The following is a 20,998-nucleotide window of genomic DNA, read 5'->3' as shown; positions in this document are numbered from 1 at the left end:
GATCAAGACAGATATAAAAAACTATGGTACCGCTGAAAACGTCATCTTGTCCCGCAAAAAACGAGCCACCAATCAGCATCATCAGTGAAAAATTAAAAAAGTTATAGTCCTCAGAATAAAGCGATGCAAAAATTATTCTTTTTTCTATAAAATAGTTTTTATCGTATAAAAGCGCCAAAACATAAAAAAAATAATCAAAATGAGGTAGCGCTGTAATCGTACTGACCCAAAGAATAAAACTGCTTTATCCATTTTACCAAAAGCGGAATGGTATAAACGCCCTCCCAAAAAGAAATTCATGAACAGCTGGTTTTGGGTCATTCTGCCTCACAAAAATCGGATCAAAAAATGTCACAGGCCCAAAAATGTTACCAATAAAAAAGTCAACTCGTCCCGCAAAAAACAAGACCCCACATAACTCTGTGGACCAAAATATGGCAAAATTATAGCTCTCAAGACGTGGTAACGCAAAAATATTTTTTGTAGTAAAAAGCATCTTTTAGAGTGTGACAGCTGCCAATCATAAAAATCTGCTAAAAAAACATTATAAAAGTAAATCAAACCCCCCTTCATCACCCCCTTAGTTAGGGAAAAATAAAAAAATTAAAAAAATGTATTTATTTCCATTTTCCCATTAGGGTTAGGGCTAGGGTTAGGTTTAGGGCTAGGGATAGGGTTAGGGCTAGGGTTAGGGCTAGGGTTAGGGCTAGAGTTAGGGCTAAGGTTAGGGCTAGGGTTGGGGTTAGGGTTGGGGCTAGGGTTAGGGTTGGGGCTAGGATTAGGGTTGGGGCTAGGGTTAGGGTTTGGATTACATTTACTGTTGGGATTAGGGTTAGGGGTGTGTCAGGGTTAGGGGTGTGGTTAGGGTTATGGGTGGGATTAGGGTTAGGGGTGTGTTGGAGTTAGGGGTGTGGTTAGGGTTAGGGTTACGGGTGTGGTTGGGATTAGGGCTGTGTTTGGGTTAGGGTTTCAGTTAAAATTGGGGGTTTCCATTGTTTCGGCACATCAGAGCTCTCCAAAAGTGACATAGCATCCGATCTCAATTCCAGCCATTTCTGGGTTGTAAAAGTAAAACAGTGCGCCTTCCGTTCCAAGCTCTCCTGTGCGCCCAAACAGGGGTTTACCCCAACATATGGGGTATCAGCGTACTCAGGACAAATTGGACTATAACGTCTGTGGTCCAATTTATCCTGTTACCCTTGGGAAAATAAAAATTTGGGCTAAAAAACATTTTTGTGGGACAAAAATGATTTTTTATTTTCACAGCTCTGCTTTATAAACTGTAGTGAAATACTTGGGGGTTCAAAGTTCTCACAACACATCTAGATAAGTTCCTTGGGGGGTCTAGGTTACAATATGGGGTCACTTGTGGGGGGTTTCTACTGTTTAGGTACATCAGGGGCTCTGCAAATGCAACGTTACGCCTGCAGACCAATCCATCTAAGTCTGCATTCCATATGGCGCTCCTTTCCTTCCGAGCTCTGCCATTCGCCCAAACGGTGGTTCCACCCCACATATGGGGTATCAGCGTACTCAGGACAAATTAGACAACAACTTTTAGGGACCAATTTCTCCTCTTACCCTTGGAAAAATACAAAACTGGGTGTTAAAGATAATTTTTGCGGAAAAAATAGATTTTTTATTTTCATGGCTCTGCGTTATTAACTGTAGTGAAACACTTGGGGGTTCAAAGTTCTCACAACACATTTAGATAAGTTCCTTGGGGGGTGTAGTTTCCAATGTGGGGCCACGTGTGGGGGGTTTCTACTGTTTAGGTACATTAGGAGCTCTACAAACACAATGTGACGCCTGCAGTCCATTCCATCTAAGTCTGCATTCCAAATCGCACTCCTTCCCTTCCGAGCTCTGCCATGCGCCCAAACGGTGGTTACCCCCCTCATATGGGGTATCAGCGTACTCAGGACAAATTGCACAACAAGTTTTGGGGTCCAATTTCTCCTGTTACCCTTGGGAAAATACAAAACTGGGGCTAAAAATAATTTTTGTGGAAAAAAATAGAATTTTTATTTTCACGGCTCTGCATTATAAACTGTAGTGAAACACTTGGGGGTTCAAAGCTCTCACAGCACATCTAGATAAGATCCTTAGGGGGTCTACTTTCCAAAATCGTGTCACTTGTGGTGGGTTTCAATGTTCAATCTTGCATTGAAAAGTCAAACGGCGCTCCTTCCCTTCCGAGCTCTTCCATGCACCCAAACAGTGGTTTACCCCCACATATGGGGTATCAGCGTACTCAGGACAAATTGCACAACAACTTTTGGGATACAATTTCTTCTGGTACCCTTGGGAAAATAAAAAATTGTGGGTGAAAATTTCATTTTTGTGAAAAAATATTATTTTTTATTTTTACGGCTCTACATTATAAACTTCTGTGAAGCACTTGATGGGTCAAAGTGCCCACCACACATCTAGATAAGTTCCTTAGGGGGTCTACTTTCCAAAATGGTGTCACTTGTGGGAGGTTTCAATGTTTAGGCACATTAGTGGCTCTCCAAACACAACATGGCGTCCCATCTCAATTCCAGCCAATTTTGCATTGAAAAGTCAAATGGTGCTCCTTCCCTTCCGAGCTCTGCCATGCGCACAAACAGTGGTTTACTCCCACATGTGGGGTATCCGGGTACTCAGGACAAATTGTAGAACAACTTTTGGGGTCCATTTTCTCCTGTTACCCTTGGTAAATTAAAACAAATTGGAGCTGAAGTAATTTTTTTGTGAAAAAAAATTAAATGTTCATTTTTTTTAACATTCCAAAAATTCCTGTGAAACACCTGAAGGGTTCATAAACTTCTTGAATGTGGTTTTGAGCACCTTGAGGGTGCAGTTCTTAGAATAGTGTCACTTGGGTATTTTCTTTCATATAGACCCCTCCAAATGACTTCAAATGTAACGTGGTCTATAAAATAAATGGTGTTGTAAAAATGAGAAATTGCTGGTCAACTTTTAACCCTTAGAACTCCCTAAAAAAAAATTTTTGTTTCCACAATTGTGCTGATGTAAAGTAGACATGTGGGAAATGTTACTTATTAAGTATTTTGTGTGACATATCTGTGATTTAAGGGCATAAAAATTCAAAGTTGGAAAATTGTGAAATTTTAAAAATTTTTCGCCAAAGTTCAGTTTTTTTTCACAAATTAACGCAGGTTATATCAAAGAAAGTTTACCACTATCATGAAGTACAATATGTCTCGAGAAAACAGTGTCAGAATCACTGGGATCCGTTGAAGCGTTCCAGAGTTATAACCTCATAAAGGGACAGTGGTCAGAATTGTAAAAATTGGCCCGTCATTAACTTGTAAACCACCCTCGGGGCTTAAGGGGTTAAGCCGAATATACGTTTTCAGAGGTGTATTAAAGCAAGGTGGACTGTGCTTTTCTACACTCCTAAAAAAACATATCCCCAGAGTAAAGGTGGTCAAACACAAGCATAGGTCTACTGGATTGTTACACATATGAATAATTTTTTTGTGTATTTTTTAAAATCATAATTGATTAACCAAGTCACCAAAGTAAACTTCAGCTCCAGAGAAATGAAAATAGGTAATAGTATATGATGTACCAGTCACTGATGTATACCATCTGATGTCTGTGAATATAGTATACATAGTATACCACATACAGTACAGTATATATAGGAGAATATATGACTGGTATATAGAGATAAGTAGCTCAATTAGCAGGGCCCTTGAAAAGCGGTCAGATCATCAGTAGCTGCTGAATAGGATTCCTTTGACTAGCACCTAGCGGACTGCATTTCCTTTCTCTTCCTTTAATTTGAGCCCAGCACAAAGTCAAGTAAGTGTCATGTTGTGAAGATGACATTTGAATTGAATTGACATCAAGCAAGGACTATAAATCAAAAAAGAAGCCAGAGATGCAGACAGATAGGAGGTGGCTCTCAGGGCTTTGGTCTGGTTGCTACAGACTACTGACTCGGCTGTTTGGCTAGTGACCTGGAACCAATTTCTTCATCACTACTGGTACAATTATATATTATCACTACTGTGACAGGGTCACTGGCAAGGTATATGAGGTGAGACATGTATCACGAAGATTGCTTTCTTCCTTGATCTAGTAACCCATAAGTTTCTCTTCAGCATGCTGGGTGTTGAAGGAGTTAATCATGTTATGGGATGGATTTGTAGGTGAATAGGTAAGAGATGGGCGGGATGCCTACACATCATATTGTCACCTCAAAGGTGTGACTGGATTGTTAAATGTACAGCCACTGTTTTTATTTTTTGTGATTTGGAGAGGAAAGACTCCAAAACAAGCACAATAATCTTAAACAAGACAAGTCATAACTGGTACAGGAGGAGAGAGGACCCTGCCCGCGAAGACTCACAATCTACAAGATGTGGTAAAATAGTCTTATTCTTGTCAAACAATGGTTCTGCAATTACATTCTTTTCTCCTACTACCATGTTTTCTCTCAGAGGTGACTGTTTTGTCACCCAATGCTAATTTTTTTATCTACTATCCAAGAGACAGATAAAACAGGGATACAGCAGAATATTCACCATCTTCAGATCAACACAGATTGGCCACTTGTGGTGGTGGTATGATATTTTCTGTCGGACAAGAGGAATTGAGTTTTTGGCCTCCGCTTAGAACTCTCTATGAACTTCTGCCATTCGTTTGGTCATTATTGTGATATGCCAATTTTCATCAGCAATTCTTGAGCATTGTTGCAAAAAACAAAATCACTTTCCTCTGACAGTAATGGCAGTAAATCCTTTTCTTTGTTGCTATAGTATATCCTTTTGGTTTTCAGATGTGATAAATTCCTCTCTGCTAGTCTAGATGCAAACAATTCTGCTGATATCTTTGGGAGATTTAACTCTAACAGGTCATTGAGCTCCAGCTGATTAAAAACTTGTGGCACTGTTCAGGTTCCTTCAAAATCACTGTCATCATGACTACTGTTTATAGGTGAAGAACAGAATTAATCTTCAAGGAGCTGTTCTATCTTATTGAATGATGGGACTGCTATTTAATCTGAGTGTAAAACAGGTCATTTTGACGAGTCTAGGTAATTATACATCCATTTACTCTGATTACGTCTATTATTGCCTTTCACATTAACCACACAGAAGTAACAATCATCACTGTGATTCCTCTGTTCTCTACAAACCATAGGTATGCCACATTTTAGACATTTCCTTTTACCATTTGTCCATTTCGAAGGTGTACAATACAAGTTTTATAGACAATATTTGGAGCCCATATCTTCTCTTGGACACCTAGTTTTACGTTGAAATCGCTAAGTTATGCCCGTTTCACAAAATCAGAAAATTAGTTTCTTTGTTCCCTCAATGTATATTCACCACAAACATGCAATTGGGATGATTCAAACACTGTCTTCGCGAGAAGGCCATGTTGTCACCTGCAAGGGTGAAAATTTTAAAGATTAGAGAAAGTAAAAAGTAAATGTAAGAATGGTCTTCTCCTGAATCAGTAGGAACCTCACTTTTTAGATACAGGAACTTACAGTGTGTAGTTAATACCAATCTTTCACTCTCAAAGCCAGAAGTGCACTTGAAGTGAAAAAGACATCACTAATGTTGTCAAATGCGCTACTGCATTGCTACTTATTTTTGTGGAAGTTACTGTATAGAATCACAGATGGTCAGTTATGTATTTTACTAATACCTTAATACTTACGGTATTTAAATGGGCATTGCATTTAATAAATTTTCAAGTATTTGTCACACATCTTATAGACAATCTTTGATTCTATGTTAAATAGCCCCACTAAAGAAAAAATCCCAAATTCATGTGTGGGCAAATGTACATTATCTCAAAAAGTAGAGCTCCTACTTAAAAAATGACATATTCTGATTCAGATGACTGAATATACCTGGAGTCAATAAAAAGATCAATCACCAAAAATGTGTTTTTCATTTGTCCCAATGATACAGACATCAGATATTACACCAGTCACATATTATCCTGTATATAACTTTTGATATCTGTGCATATAGTACAACACATGCAATATACAGGACATACATGACTGGTATATATACTGTGATACAGATGTCAGATATCATATACAGTATATTACACTATTACTACACACATCAGATATTATACCAGTCACATATTATCCTGTATATAACATCAGATGTCTGTGATTTAGTATAGTAAATACAGTATATGGGATAATATGTAACTAATATACTGTATATTACACTGTAACTACAGACATCAGATATTATACAGTCACATATTATCCTGTCAATAGCAAAAACACCCATATTAAAGATGCTAATTTAGGGCAAAAACTCACATAATACCGTATATACTCGAGTATAAGCCGACCCGAGTATAAGCCGACCCCCCTAATTTTGCCACAAAAAACTGGGAAAACTTATTGACTCGAGTATAAGCCTAGGGTAGAAATGCAGCAGCTACCGGTGAATTTCAAAAATAAAAATAGATCATTATTTCCCCATAGCTGTGCCATATAGTGCTCTGCACCGTTCATTATTTCCCCATAGCTGTGCCATATAGTGCTTTGCACCGTTCATTATTTCCCCATAGCTGTGCCATATAGTGCTCTGCACCGTTCATTATTTCCCCATAGCTGTGCCATATAGTGCTCTGCACCATTCATTATTTCCCCATAACTGTGCCATATAGTGCTCTGCACCGTTCATTATTTCCCCATAGCTGTGCCATATAGTGCTCTGCACCGTTCATTATTTCCCCATATCTGTGCCATATAGTGCTCTGCACCGTTCATACTGCCCCATAGCTGTGCCATATAGTGCTCTGCACCGTTCATTATTTCCCCTTAGTTGTGCCATATAGTGCTCTGCACCGTTCATTATTTCCCCATAACTGTGCCATATAGTGCTCTGCACCGTTCATTATTTCCCCATAGCTGTGCCATATAGTGCTCTGCACCGTTCATTATTTCCCCATAACTGTGCCATATAGTGCTCTGCACCGTTCATTATTTCCCCATAGCTGTGCCATATAGTGCTCTGCACCGTTCATTATTTCCCCATAGCTGTGCCATATAGTGCTCTGCACCATTCATTATTTCCCCATATCTGTGCCATATAGTGCTCTGCACCGTTCATACTGCCCCATAGCTGTGCCATATAGTGCTCTGCACCGTTCATTATTTCCCCATAGCTTTGCCATATAGTGCTCTGCACCGTTCATTATTTCCCCATATCTGTGCCATATAGTGCTCTGCACCATTCATACTGCCCCATAGCTGTACCATATAGTGCTCTGCACCGTTCATACTGTCCCATAGCTGTACCATATAGTGCTCTGCACCGTTCATACTGTCCCATAGCTGTGCCATATAGTGCTCTGCACCGTTCATACTGCCCCATAGCTGTGCCATATAGTGCTCTGCAGCGTTCATACTGTCCCATAGCTGTGCCATATAGTGCTCTGCACCGTTCATACTGCCCCATAGCTGTGCCATATAGTGCTCTGCAGCGTTCATTTGGGTTGTCATTATGATTTAAAAAGAGAAAACACAGTAGTTTGACAATAAATGGCTTCACTCAACCACTAACCATGAGTGGAGAAAAAGTTTTGGTGTTATCATTCATATGCTCCGAAAACAGGCCAAGAAAGCCAAAATTCTGCCAGGGTATGTAAACTTTTGAGCACAACTGTATATGTACTGTATGTAAGTTGGAACATGGAGGGGGGACCTAAAACCTCACTACTGGGTGCCTTGTTGGGTGTGCTGTATCTCCTAGACTCTTCACTATTGGCCAGGACTTGCTGCATCCAGGCCTCAAAGTTTATTGACGTCATAAAGTTGTGATGTCAATGTCACAACCTTATGATGCACAGTGAACAGAAGGCGAGAAGCGGTATTGTCAGACAGGTGAGTGTTAGTTTTTTTTTACTTTAAACAATACTCATCTCTACAACCGTCCTGCTGCCCTCTGTTGTGTCCTCCACTTTCTGTCATTCGATGCGCTCCATCTCTTCTGCTTCACTAAATGCCAGAACTTATGGCCACCTGCACACCTAGGAGGTTACTGTTCTTCAAAAGGTAGCCTGAGCTATAGTGAAGAGGCAAAAGATGTTGCATGTATAAAACTTTTTTTGCAACTTTTTATACAAACTTGTAGAAATGCAATCATAAATATGTTGTAAGTAACACCAAAAGCTTATTTATGCCCTCTTTTCTTATCTTTTTTATCCATGACTGCATTATGTTCTTGAAATATAATAGTTGAAGAATAGCTGAAGAACATTCATACAAAGCAATTGAGCTGGGCACAAAATGTCTCAGCCTTGAAATGTAGGTGCCGTATTTCTATGTGGCACAGCGTATGGCTAATGGTGTGTGCATAATGAATTGAGGATGACTTTCTTTTAAAAAAAATTCTCAACAAGCTTTGCAACCTGATCACATATAGGAATACAATAACATCTCATCTGCTCTCAGTCTCTGTGTTCAAGTACAATAAATGCAAAACATACACTTATTCAAATGTTCTCTATATTGCTGTAAGAGCTTAATGTGCAGCAGTGATCCGAAAAAGTGGAGTTATTATTATTATTATTTATTATTATAGCGCCATTTATTCCATGGCGCTTTACATGTGAGGAGGGGTATACATAAGTAAAACAAGTACAATAATCTTAAACAATACAAGTCATAACTGGTACAGGAGAGAGGGCCCTGACCGCGAGGGCTCACAATCTAGAAGGGATGGGTGAGGATACAGTAGGTGAGGATAGAGCTGGTCATGCAGCGGTTTGGTCAATCGGTGGTTACTGCAGGTTGTAGGCTTGCCGGAAGAGGTGGGTCTTCAGGCTCTTTTTGAAGGTTTCAATGGTAGGCGAGAGTCTGATGTTTTGTGGTAGAGAGTTCCAGAGTAGGGGTGATGCGCGAGTTGTTTATACTTTATAATCATTGCGTCCTACTGGGATTGAAATCAGTTCTTTATGCCCTCGACTCTTGCGGTGTAATGCATGGAAATAGACAGAGCAGTAGTCTAAGGGCCCATGTAGATGTATTTTAGATTACTATAGGTTCCAGTTCCAGTGTCCGAGATCGGTAGTCATGACTAGGGTTGAGCGAAACGGGTCGTTCATTTTCAAAAGTCGCCGACTTTTGGCAAAGTCGGGTTTCATGAAACCCGATCCGACCCCTGTGCGGGGTCGGCCATGCGGTACGCGACTTTCGCGCCAAAGTCGCGTTTCAATGACGCGAAAAGCGCCATTTCTCAGCCAATGAAGGTAAACGCAGAGTGTGGGCAGCGTGATGACATAGGTCCTGGTCCCCACCATCTTAGAGAAGGGCATTGCAGTGATTGGCTTGCTGTCTGCGGCGTCACAGGAGCTATAAAGGGGCGTTCCCGCCGACCGCCATCTTACTGCTGCTGATCTGAGCTTAGGGAGAGGTTGCTGCCGCTTCGTCAGAAGCAGGGATAGCGTTAGGCAGGGTCCATTAACCACCAAACCGCTTGTGCTGTAGCGATTTCCACTGCCCAACACCACCTTCGGTGTGCAGGGACAGTGGAAGCTACATTTTTTTATTTTTTTTTCCCCTCAGCGCTGTAGCTCATTGGGCTGCCCTAGAAGGCTCCCTGATAGCTGCATTGCTGTGTGTACGCCGCTGTGCAAACCAACTGCTTTTTTCAAAGCACAAATCCTCTTGTTCCTTCCTTTCTGCACAGCTATCTTTTTTGTTTGTACACACTTTTTATTTAATTTGTGCATCAGTCCACTCCTTATTGCTGCCTGCCATACCTGGCTGAGATTACTGCAGGGAGATAGTAATTGTAGGACACTCCGTTTTTTTTTTTTTTGTTTTTTTTTGTGGGAGATTAAGATTGGCATTTCTGCTAGAGTGCCATCCCTGTGTGTGCCATCTCTCACTCAGTGGGCCATAGAAAGCCTATTTATTTTTTTGCTTGATTTGGGTTATAAAATCTACCTGAAAAAATCACTACATCAATCAGTGGGAGAAAAATATTGGCCTCAGGGCTTGTGTGCCACTCTTTACTCCTGTCTGTGCCATCTCTCACTCAGTGGGCCATAGAAAGCCTATTTATTTTTTTGCTTGATTTGGGTTCTAAAATCTACCTGAAAAAATCACTACATCAATCAGTGGGAGAAAAATATTGGCCTCAGGGCTTGTGTGCCACTCCTGACTCCTGTGTGCATCATCACTCACTCAGTGGGCCATAGAAAGCCCTTTTTTTTTTTTTTTTGCTTCATTTGGGTTCTAAATTCTACCTGAAAAAATCAATAAATCAATCAGTGGGAGATTAATATTGGCCTTTGGGCTTGTGTGCCAGTCCTAAGCGTGCCATCTCTCTCTCTCTCAGATAGTGGGCCATAGAAAGCCTATTTATTATTTTTTTTATTGGGTTTATAAATTTTCCCTGGAACAAAAAAAAAAAAAGTGGGAGATTAATATTGGCCTCTGGGCTTGTGTGCCAGTCCTGAGCGTGCCATCTCTCTCACAAATAGTGGGCCATAGAAAGCCTATTTATTTTTTTGCTTGATTTGGGTTATAAAATCTACCTGAAAAAATCACTACATCAATCAGTGGGAGAAAAATATTGGCCTCAGGGCTTGTGTGCCACTCTTGACTCCTGTCTGTGCCATCTCTCACTCAGTGGACCATAGAAAGCCTATTTATTTTTTTGCTTGATTTGGGTTATAAAATCTACCTGAAAAAATCACTACATCAATCAGTGGGAGAAAAATATTGGCCTCAGGGCTTGTGTGCCACTCTTTACTCCTGTCTGTGCCATCTCTCACTCAGTGGGCCATAGAAAGCCTATTTATTTTTTTGCTTGATTTGGGTTCTAAAATCTACCTGAAAAAATCACTACATCAATCAGTGGGAGAAAAATATTGGCCTCAGGGCTTGTGTGCCACTCCTGACTCCTGTGTGCATCATCACTCACTCAGTGGGCCATAGAAAGCCCATTTTGTTTTGCTTTATTTGGGTTCTAAATTCTACCTGAAAAAATCAATAAATCAATCAGTGGGAGATTAATATTGACCTTTGGGCTTGTGTGCCAGTCCTAAGCGTGCCATCTCTCTCTCTCAGATAGTGGGCCATAGAAAGCCTATTTATTATTTTTTTTATTGGGTTTATAAATTTTCCCTGGAACAAAAAAAAAAAAAGTGGGAGATTAATATTGGCCTCTGGGCTTGTGTGCCAGTCCTGAGCGTGCCATCTCTCTCACAAATAGTGGGCCATAGAAAGCCTATTTATTTTTTTGCTTGATTTGGGTTATAAAATCTACCTGAAAAAATCACTACATCAATCAGTGGGAGAAAAATATTGGCCTCAGGGCTTGTGTGCCACTCTTTACTCCTGTCTGTGCCATCTCTCACTCAGTGGGCCATAGAAAGCCTATTTATTTTTTTGCTTGATTTGGGTTATAAAATCTACCTGAAAAAATCACTACATCAATCAGTGGGAGAAAAATATTGGCCTCAGGGCTTGTGTGCCACTCTTTACTCCTGTCTGTGCCATCTCTCACTCAGTGGGCCATAGAAAGCCTATTTATTTTTTTGCTTGATTTGGGTTATAAAATCTACCTGAAAAAATCACTACATCAATCAGTGGGAGAAAAATATTGGCCTCAGGGCTTGTGTGCCACTCCTGACTCCTGTGTGCATCATCACTCACTCAGTGGGCCATAGAAAGCCCTTTTTTTTTTTTGTTTTATTTGGGTTCTAAATTCTACCTGAAAAAATCAATAAATCAATCAGTGGGAGATTAATATTGCCCTTTCTGCTTGTGTGCCAGTCTGGACTCCTGGGTGTGCCATCTCTCTCTCTCTCTCCAATTGTGGGCCATAGAAAGCCTATTATTTTTTTAGCTTGATTTGGGTTCCAGAATCTACCTGAAAAAATCACTACATCAATCAGTGGGAGATAAATATTGGCCTCTGGGCTTGTGTGCCACTCCTGACTCCTGTGTGCGTCATCTCTCACTCAATGGGCCATAGAAAGCCTTTTTTTGTTTTATTTGTTTTCTAAATTCTCCCTGAAAAAATCATTTTATTTTATTTGGTTTCTAAATTCTTCCTGAAAAAATCATTTTATTCTATTATTTTTTTTTCCTAAAGTCTCCCTGAAAAAAAAAAAAAATCAAATCAGTGGGAGATTAATATTTACATTTGTGCTTCAGTGACAGTCCTGCGTGTGTGGCATCTCTCTCATTTGTTGCCACCAACAACAGAGTGTGTAACATTGTGCCTGATTTTCGTTGTGGTCTCACTCACCTGTAAAGGGGTAGCTAAATCATACTGAAGTTATAGCTCACCGTGTAATTTGTGTGACAGCAACAAATACCGTTAGTTTGTTTACGTTTTTAAAACAATGAGGAAGTCTGGTGGAAGAGGTCGTGGCCGGGGGCGTTCATTGTCAGCTGGTAATGAGGGTAGTGGTAGTGGTGGAGCATCAGCTGGTCGTGGGAAAAAAAATATTGCACCTAAGTCTGGAGCTGTGGAGCCAGGTTCGTCGTCTGGCTACACAAGGCCTCGAACGCTCCCTTTTCTGGGAGTAGGAAAACCGCTTTTAAAGCCGGAGCAGCAAGAGCACTCAACACTGCACATGCTTCAGAGACTGTGCGAACAGAGGCGGGCTGTTACGTTTTTGTGGGAGGATACACATACACGGACAGGCAGTAGGATGGCAGACATGGAGTTGTCAGGTGTGCAGTGGTCGAAGATTCAAGACATGTGTCAAGTCCTTCAGTGTTTTGAGGAATGCACACGGCTGGTTAGTGCAGACAACGCCATAATAAGCATGAGCATCCCCCTAATGCGTCTGCTGATGCAAAGTTTGACGCACATAAAGGATCAGGCGTCTGCAGCTGAGGAAGAGGAAAGCCTTGATGACAGTCAGCCATTGTCTGGCCAGGGCAGTGTACAGGACGAGTTAGCGGGCGAAGAGGAGGAGGAGGACGAGGAGGATGATGGGGATGATTATATTTTTAATGAGGAAGCTTTTCCGGGGCCACTGGAAATTGGTGGCGCGGCAAGGCCGGTTTCTGGTTTTTGGAGGGACACAAGTGACGTGGATTTGCCTGAAACTGCCCCTCAACCAAGCACAACCGCACATTTGAGAACTGGAACTTTGGCCCACATGGCGGATTATGCCTTACGTATCCTCAAAAGGGACACACGCATAACTAAAATGATGAACGATGACGATTACTGGTTGGCCTGCCTCCTTGATCCTCGCTATAAAGGCTAATTGCAAAATATAATGCCACATGAGAACTTGGAACTAATATTAGCAACCAAACAATCAGCTGTTGTTGACCGTTTGCTTCTGGCATTCCCTGCACACAGCGCCCGTGATCGTTCTCACACGAGCTACAGGGGCCAGCAGACCAGAGGAGTTAGAGGGGCAGAAATCAGAAGTGGCGTTGGCCAGAGGGGTTTTCTGACCAGGTTGTGGAGTGATTTTGCTATGACCGCAGACAGGACAGGTACTGCAGCATCAATTCAAAGTGACAGGAGACAACATTTGTCCAGTATAGTTACAAACTATTTTTCATCCCTTATCGATGTTCTCCCTCAACCGTCATTCCCATTTGATTACTGGGCATCAAAATTAGACACCTGGCCAGAATTGGCAGAATATGCATTGCAGGAGCTTGCTTGCCCGGCAGCTAGTGTCCTATCAGAAAGAGTATTCAGTGCTGCAGGTTCAATACTAACAGAAAAAAGGACTCGTCTGGCTACCCAAAATGTAGATGATCTAACCTTCATTAAAATGAACCACAACTGGATTTCGAAATCTTTTGCCCCACCTTGCCCGGCCGACACCTAGCTTTCCTATGAAAAGGTCTTGCCTGTGGACTATTCTGAATGCCTTTTCCAATCTCGTAATTTTCTGCACCTGATTGTCCAGCATACGACATGTTTACACCTCACTAAATGGCCAAACTCCCCACACGGGGCCGTGGTATCGACACTTGGCGACAGCACCCGTGAGAGTGCTGTTTGTCTGAAGAGGTGGGTGTGCCCGCTTTTGGTCGACGGCACTGCCACTGGGTCCCTCCTAGTACAATAAAGTGTCTCTGGCGGTGGTGGTGCGCACCCAACGTCAGACACACCGTTGTAATATGAGGGGCCCTGGGCCTGTACCGCCGGCCACAAGACAGTTCCCCCCCCCCCAGCTCAAACAGTGCTCTACCACTTGCAAAATTATCTCACAGCTCCACCAATGTTTAGTCTATGCGCTGACATCCTTCAATGCCTGCCACTGACAATACCATTGTATTGACATTTTTGTTATGTTAGGCCTTCGAAGCCTGTCTGCGGTCACTCCTTCCACTATGCCTCCACTGACCACACCACTGCTGCCCGTGTACCCCTGGAACCAATTTAAAATTGCCTACAGCCAGCCCAATTTTTTTATTTTAGGCCTTCGATGCCTGTCTGCGGTCCATTCTTTCCACTACTACTACACTGACCAGGCCACTGCTGCCCGTGTACCCCTGGAACCAATTTAAAATTGCCTACAGCCATGTGTTATTATTTTAGGCCTTCGATGCCTGTCTGCGGTCACTCCTTCCACTATGCCTCCACTGACCACACCACTGCTGCCCGTGTACCCCTGGAACCAATTTAAAATTGCCTACAGCCAGCCCAATTTTTTTATTTTAGGCCTTCGATGCCTGTTTGCGGTCACTCCTTCCACTATGCCTCCACTGACCACACCACTGCTGCCCGTGTACCCCTGGAACCAATTTAAAATTGCCTACAGCCATGTGTTATTATTTTAGGCCTTCGATGCCTGTTTGCGGTCACTCCTTCCACTAGGCCTCCACTGACCACACCACTGCTGCCCGTGTACCCCTGGAACCAACATCAGAAAATATAAAAATAAGTATTTTGCTTATAAAAAAGAAAATACTGGAGAGATATCAAATGCAGACATTTTAACATTAAAAACAAACACATACAACAAAAATCTGGTACAGTACTAAAAATGGCCACCAGCTACAATAACTTTCTCCTGCAAGTAGTTAACTGAAAGTTTTTTTCAATTTAAAACACAGATACGGCATCCACCGAGTGTTGTCCTGTCGCGTCTTCTTTATATTATTGCCAAGAAGATGCAAAACAATGAAAATAATAAAATCATTATTTACCAAAAAAATAGAGTAAGTCAAAACCACATTGCAAATAAACATTCATTACAAATAAAGAAGCAGGGCGCGTCCGAGGGTGAGTATATACCTAATAAGAATATAATCACCCTCGGACGCGCCCTGCTTCTTTCCGACAGCCTTCCTTCCTAAGAATCAGCCCTTCCGTGGTGTAGAGAGAGGGTTTGTTACACTCCAAGGTGTTCTCCAGGTTGCCTTTCCTGAGCTTCGATCTTCCGGCTCTCGTTTAGTAGTTCTTGGAAACTACACTGCATTAGGCCTACAAATTGGGTATGGGGTGTAGATAGATGGTGTGTTCCACTCCAAGGTGTTCTCCAGGTTGCCTTTCCTGAGCTTCGATCTTCCGGCTCTCGTTTAGTAGTTGTTGGAAACTACACTGCATTAGGCCTACAAATTGGGTATGGGGTGTAGAGAGATGGTGTGTTCCACTCCAAGGTGTTCTCCAGGTTGCCTTTCCAGAGCTTCGATCTTCCGGCTCTCGTTTAGTAGTTGTCGGAAAGTAGGCTGCATTAGGCCTACAAATTGGGTATGGGGTGGAGAGAGATGGTGTGTTCCACTCCAAGGTGTTCTCCAGGTTGCCTTTCCAGAGCTTCGATCTTTCGGCTCTCGTTTAGTAGTTGTCGGAAAGTAGGCTGCATTAGGCCTACAAATTGGGTATGGGGTGGAGAGAGATGGTGTGTTACACTCCAAGGTGTTCCCCAGGTTTCCTTGCCATTGCTTCGGTCTTCCGACTCTCGTTTAGTAGTTGTAGAAAACTACACTGCATTAGGCCTAAAAAATGGGTATCGGGTGGAGAGAGATGGTGTGTTACACTCCAAGGTGTTCCCCAGGTTGCCTTTCCTGAGCTTCGATCTTCCGGCTCTCGTTTAGTAGTTGTTGGAAACTACACTGCATTAGGCCTACAAATTGGGTATGGGGTGTAGAGAGATGGTGTGTTCCACTCCAAGGTGTTCTCCAGGTTGCCTTTCCAGAGCTTCGATCTTCTGGCTCTCGTTTAGTAGTTGTCGGAAAGTTAGCTGCATTAGGTCTACAAATTGGGTATTGGGGTGGAGAGAGATGGTGTGTTCCACTCCAAGGTGTTCCCCAGGTTTCCTTGCCATTGCTTCGGTCTTCCGACTTTCGTTTAGTAGTTGTAGAAAACTACACTGCATTAGGCCTAAAAAATGGGTATCGGGTGGAGAGAGATGGTGTGTTACACTCCAAGGTGTTCCCCAGGTTGCCTTTCCTGAGCTTCGATCTTCCGGCTCTCGTTTAGTAGTTGTTGGAAACTACACTGCATTAGGCCTACAAATTGGGTATGGGGTGTAGAGAGATGGTGTGTTCCACTCCAAGGTGTTCTCCAGGTTGCCTTTCCTGAGCTTCGATCTTCCGGCTCTCGTTTAGTAGTTGTTGGAAACTACACTGCATTAGGCCTACAAATTGGGTATGGGGTGTAGAGAGATGGTGTGTTCCACTCCAAGGTGTTCTCCAGGTTGCCTTTCCAGAGCTTCAATCTTCCGGCTCTCGTTTAGTAGTTGTCGGAATGTAGGCTGCATTAGGCCTACAAATTGGGTATGGGGTGGAGAGAGATGGTGTGTTCCACTCCAAGGTGTTCTCCAGGTTGCCTTTCCAGAGCTTCGATCTTCCGGCTCTCGTTTAGTAGTTGTCGGAAAGTAGGCTGCATTAGGCCTACAAATTGGGTATGGGGTGGAGAGAGATGGTGTGTTACACTCCAAGGTGTTCCCCAGGTTTCCTTGCCATTGCTTCGGTCTTCCGACTCTCGTTTAGTAGTTGTAGAAAACTACACTGCATTAGGCCTAAAAAATGGGTATCGGGTGGAGAGAGATGGTGTGTTACACTCCAAGGTGTTCCCCAGGTTGCCTTTCCTGAGCTTCGATCTTCCGGCTCTCGTTTAGTAGTTGTTGGAAACTACACTGCATTAGGCCTACAAATTGGGTATGGGGTGTAGAGAGATGGTGTGTTCCACTCCAAGGTGTTCTCCAGGTTGCCTTTCCTGAGCTTCGATCTTCCGGCTCTCGTTTAGTAGTTCTTGGAAACTACACTGCATTAGGCCTACAATTTGGGTATGGGGTGAAGAGAGATGGTGTGTTCCACTCCAAGGTGTTCTCCAGGTTGCCTTTCCTGAGCTTCGATCTTCCGGCTCTCGTTTAGTAGTTCTTGGAAACTACACTGCATTAGGCCTACAAATTGGGTATGGGGTGTAGAGAGATGGTGTGTTCCACTCCAAGGTGGGGTGGAGAGAGATGGTGTGTTCCACTCCAGGTGTTCTCCAGGTTGCCTTTCCGGAGCTTCGATCTTCCGGCTCTCGTTTAGTAGTTGTCGGAAAGTAGGCTGCATTAGGCCTACAAATTGGGTATGGGGTGGAGAGAGATGGTGTGTTACACTCCAAGGTGTTCCCCAGGTTTCCTTGCCATTGCTTCGGTCTTCCGACTCTCGTTTAGTAGTTGTAGAAAACTACACTGCATTAGGCCTAAAAAATGGGTATCGGGTGGAGAGAGATGGTGTGTTACACTCCAAGGTGTTTCCCAGGTTGCCTTTCCTGAGCTTCGATCTTCCGGCTCTCGTTTAGTAGTTGTTGGAAACTACACTGCATTAGGCCTACAAATTGGGTATGGGGTGTAGAGAGATGGTGTGTTCCACTCCAAGGTGTTCTCCAGGTTGCCTTTCCTGAGCTTCGATCTTCCGGCTCTCGTTTAGTAGTTCTTGGAAACTACACTGCATTAGGCCTACAAATTGGGTATGGGGTGTAGAGAGATGGTGTGTTCCACTCCAAGGTGTTCTCCAGGTTGCCTTTCCTGAGCTTCGATCTTCCGGCTCTCGTTTAGTAGTTCTTGGAAACTACACTGCATTAGGCCTACAAATTGGGTATGGGGTGTAGAGAGATGGTGTGTTCCACTCCAAGGTGTTCTCCAGGTTGCCTTTCCTGAACTTCTATCTTCAGGCTCTCATTAAATTGTGGTTAAACGGAACAACTGCATTTGGCGTACTAGTTGGTTTGGGGCCTACTATCGGTGTCTGCCACTCCTTGCTGTTCTCCTGGTTTCCTGTCCTGAAATTCCGTTTTCAGGCGCTCGTTAAGTAGTTGTTAATGTTAGACTGCATTTGGCCTACTAGTTGGGTTGGGGCCTACTATCGGTGTCTGCCACTCCTTGCTGTTCTCCTCCACTGAACAAAGCTGTGCCGCCTGTTTACTACGGTTGCCAATTTTGAACTGCATTTCGACTACTTACTGATTTGGGCCTACTCTCTGTGTCAGCCTCTCATTCCAGTTGTCCTCCACTGCAATGCCCCCTGGTTATTCCTGTGTTACCAATTTTGAACTGCATTTAGCCAACTTTATTCTTTGGGCCTATATCTGTGTTTCCTCCTCATCCTGCCCATTGCCCAGCCAGTGATAGATGAGTCTGCTGGTACATTGACCCATAACGCAACATTCCCCGTGCACGCTACACAACAACATTGTGACCCTGCTGAAAGTCAGGTTGCTCTTCCCGCATACCATACCACCTTACACGGCGACAAAGAGGAAGGTGCAGATGAAAGTGCAGGTTCCTTCATCAGGTGGGGGGAGGAATATTAGTTGGCGACGTCACTGGCACAGGGCCTCTCATAGTACGCAAAAGTGTTGCTGCCGGTGGGAGGCGCCCCCGCCGTGCAAACACACCACTGTACTTTGAGGGGCCCTGTGCCAGTGCCAATGCCAACGAGTGGGCCCCCCCTGCTTGCTCAGGTTCACAGCACTTGCAAAGTTGAAATACTTACCTCTCCCTGCTCCACTGCCGTGACGTGGTCCAGATTTCCTGGGCCCACTAATTACTTGAACCAGCCCTACCCACCACAACTTTAGCCAAATGACCCCCAATTTCAAATGCCTTCCAATTATTATAAGGTAAATTATGCTTGACAAGCTTCATTAAGAAGAATGGATGGTTTTGACATTAAAATGGGCACTCTAGGTGTTTTCCTGGCCCCCACTCACTGCCGACTATGCTGCCCCATTGACTTGCATTGGGTTTCGTGTTTCGGTCGATCCCGACTTTACGTCATAATCGGCCGATTTCACTCGACCCGACTTTTGAGATAGTCGGGTTTCGCGAAACCCGGCTCGACTCTAAAATGTCAAGGTCGCTCAACTCTAGTCATGACTGGGCTGCTGTCCAATCACGCTATGGCACTTTGCAGGAAAATGTTGGGGGTCCTGGCTGGGTGTTGATATTGGTGTTGAGTGGGCCTTGTGTTCATGCAGTCCACCTTTAGCTAATGGTGTTGGCTGGCGAGGACCATGACTTCCACAGATCAATGAAGGAGACTTCTGTGCAAACATGGGAACTTTTACTGAACTTAATAATGGTTGTGTACAAGGGATAGCGAGTACACAGGCTTAAGCACACTTCATTCAGAGCAAGAAGCCTTTTCACAGGCAGCGTTTCCTTTCACTGTAATCTACTCCAGGGCCAGAATAACACACTGTTTCGCTCTATTATTATTATTATTATTATTTATTTATTTATATAGCACCATTAATTCCATGGTGCTGTACATGTGAAAAGGGGTTACATACAGGGTTATAGATATCGTTAACAATAAACAAATTTACAATGACAGACTGGGACAGAGGGGAGAGGACCCTGTCCTTGCGTACTTACATTCTTCGGGATAATGGGTAAGAGACAGGAGGTCAGTGTGCTGCAGCACTGGTGGTGGTGAGGCGGCAGCTCTGGTGGTGGTGAGGCGGCTGCTCATGTGATTGGTGAGGCGGGAGCTCTGGTGGTGGTGACACGGCAGCTTGGGTGGTTGGTGGGGCGGTGCCAGCTGAGGTGGTTGGTGGGGCGGCAGCTTGGGTGGTTGGTGAGGCAGCAGCTCGGGTGGTTAGTGAGGCAGTAGAATGGTTATCTGTGCCCTACTTCGGCACAGACTAGCTTGTTGCCACACTACAGTTCAACGAGTTTCTCTACATCTGCTTAGAGGCTCCACATCCTATCACTATGGAAGCTCTGGATCCAAGGCTCAGGACCCTCACTAGTCCCACAGTCTCAGTCCCCTTTAGGTACGTACCTTTGGTGTTTATCAAGCTGAGGGTTTCTCGTGGCACGTTGTCTTATCCAAGGACTTTAAGAAGGCCACTCTGCCTTTTTTGTCAGTGCCCGAATCCTTCTAGCTGTGAATCACCCTCTGGCAGCACTGCACACTCATTGCTCTCCAACTCTCACTCCCTTTATTCAGTAAGTATTCTGCCTTCCTTAGCATTCTCCCCTCCCATTGTGGGCTATTCCCAAACATTAATAGTATCATAAATTTTCCTGTCTCTGCCAGCTACCTGTGGCTTGCACACTACAGCTTCATACTAACAATGTAAAACATCTCTATACACTAAGCCTTTTACACTTATAATGCGTATCCTATACTATCACATCCTGTATTGTACCTTACTACAAACATTACATACGCAAACATCTTACACACCACATGACACAATATGTACACAAGACGCAGGACATTATTCAGATTATACATCACATTAAACACAGCACTGAGATCATCAAGGGGGTGCAGGGCAATAAGTCCATCTCCTTACAGTTAGACAATGCTACAGTCACTTCTAAGCTCTGTCTCATATTGTTTGAGTGCTGTGTGGGGAAAAAAAACACATAGCACTCGGACCAATGTTATTCAATGGGGCAGTGAAGATGACCGATTTTTTTCACTGCATATGAAAAACAGTCACAGCATGCACTAGTTTCCTCCATAAATTGGATGAGACCCACCCATTCAAGTCTATGGATGTGTAAAAATAAATTGAATGCCATACAGAGACGGGGTACAGCATCA

The sequence above is a fragment of the Ranitomeya imitator genome, chromosome 1 (genome assembly GCF_032444005.1).
Source record: "Ranitomeya imitator isolate aRanImi1 chromosome 1, aRanImi1.pri, whole genome shotgun sequence".
NCBI classification, from domain to species: Eukaryota; Metazoa; Chordata; class Amphibia; order Anura; family Dendrobatidae; genus Ranitomeya; species Ranitomeya imitator.
The sequence above is the reverse complement of the archived record's forward strand: the minus strand, read 5'-3'. Positions refer to the sequence as shown.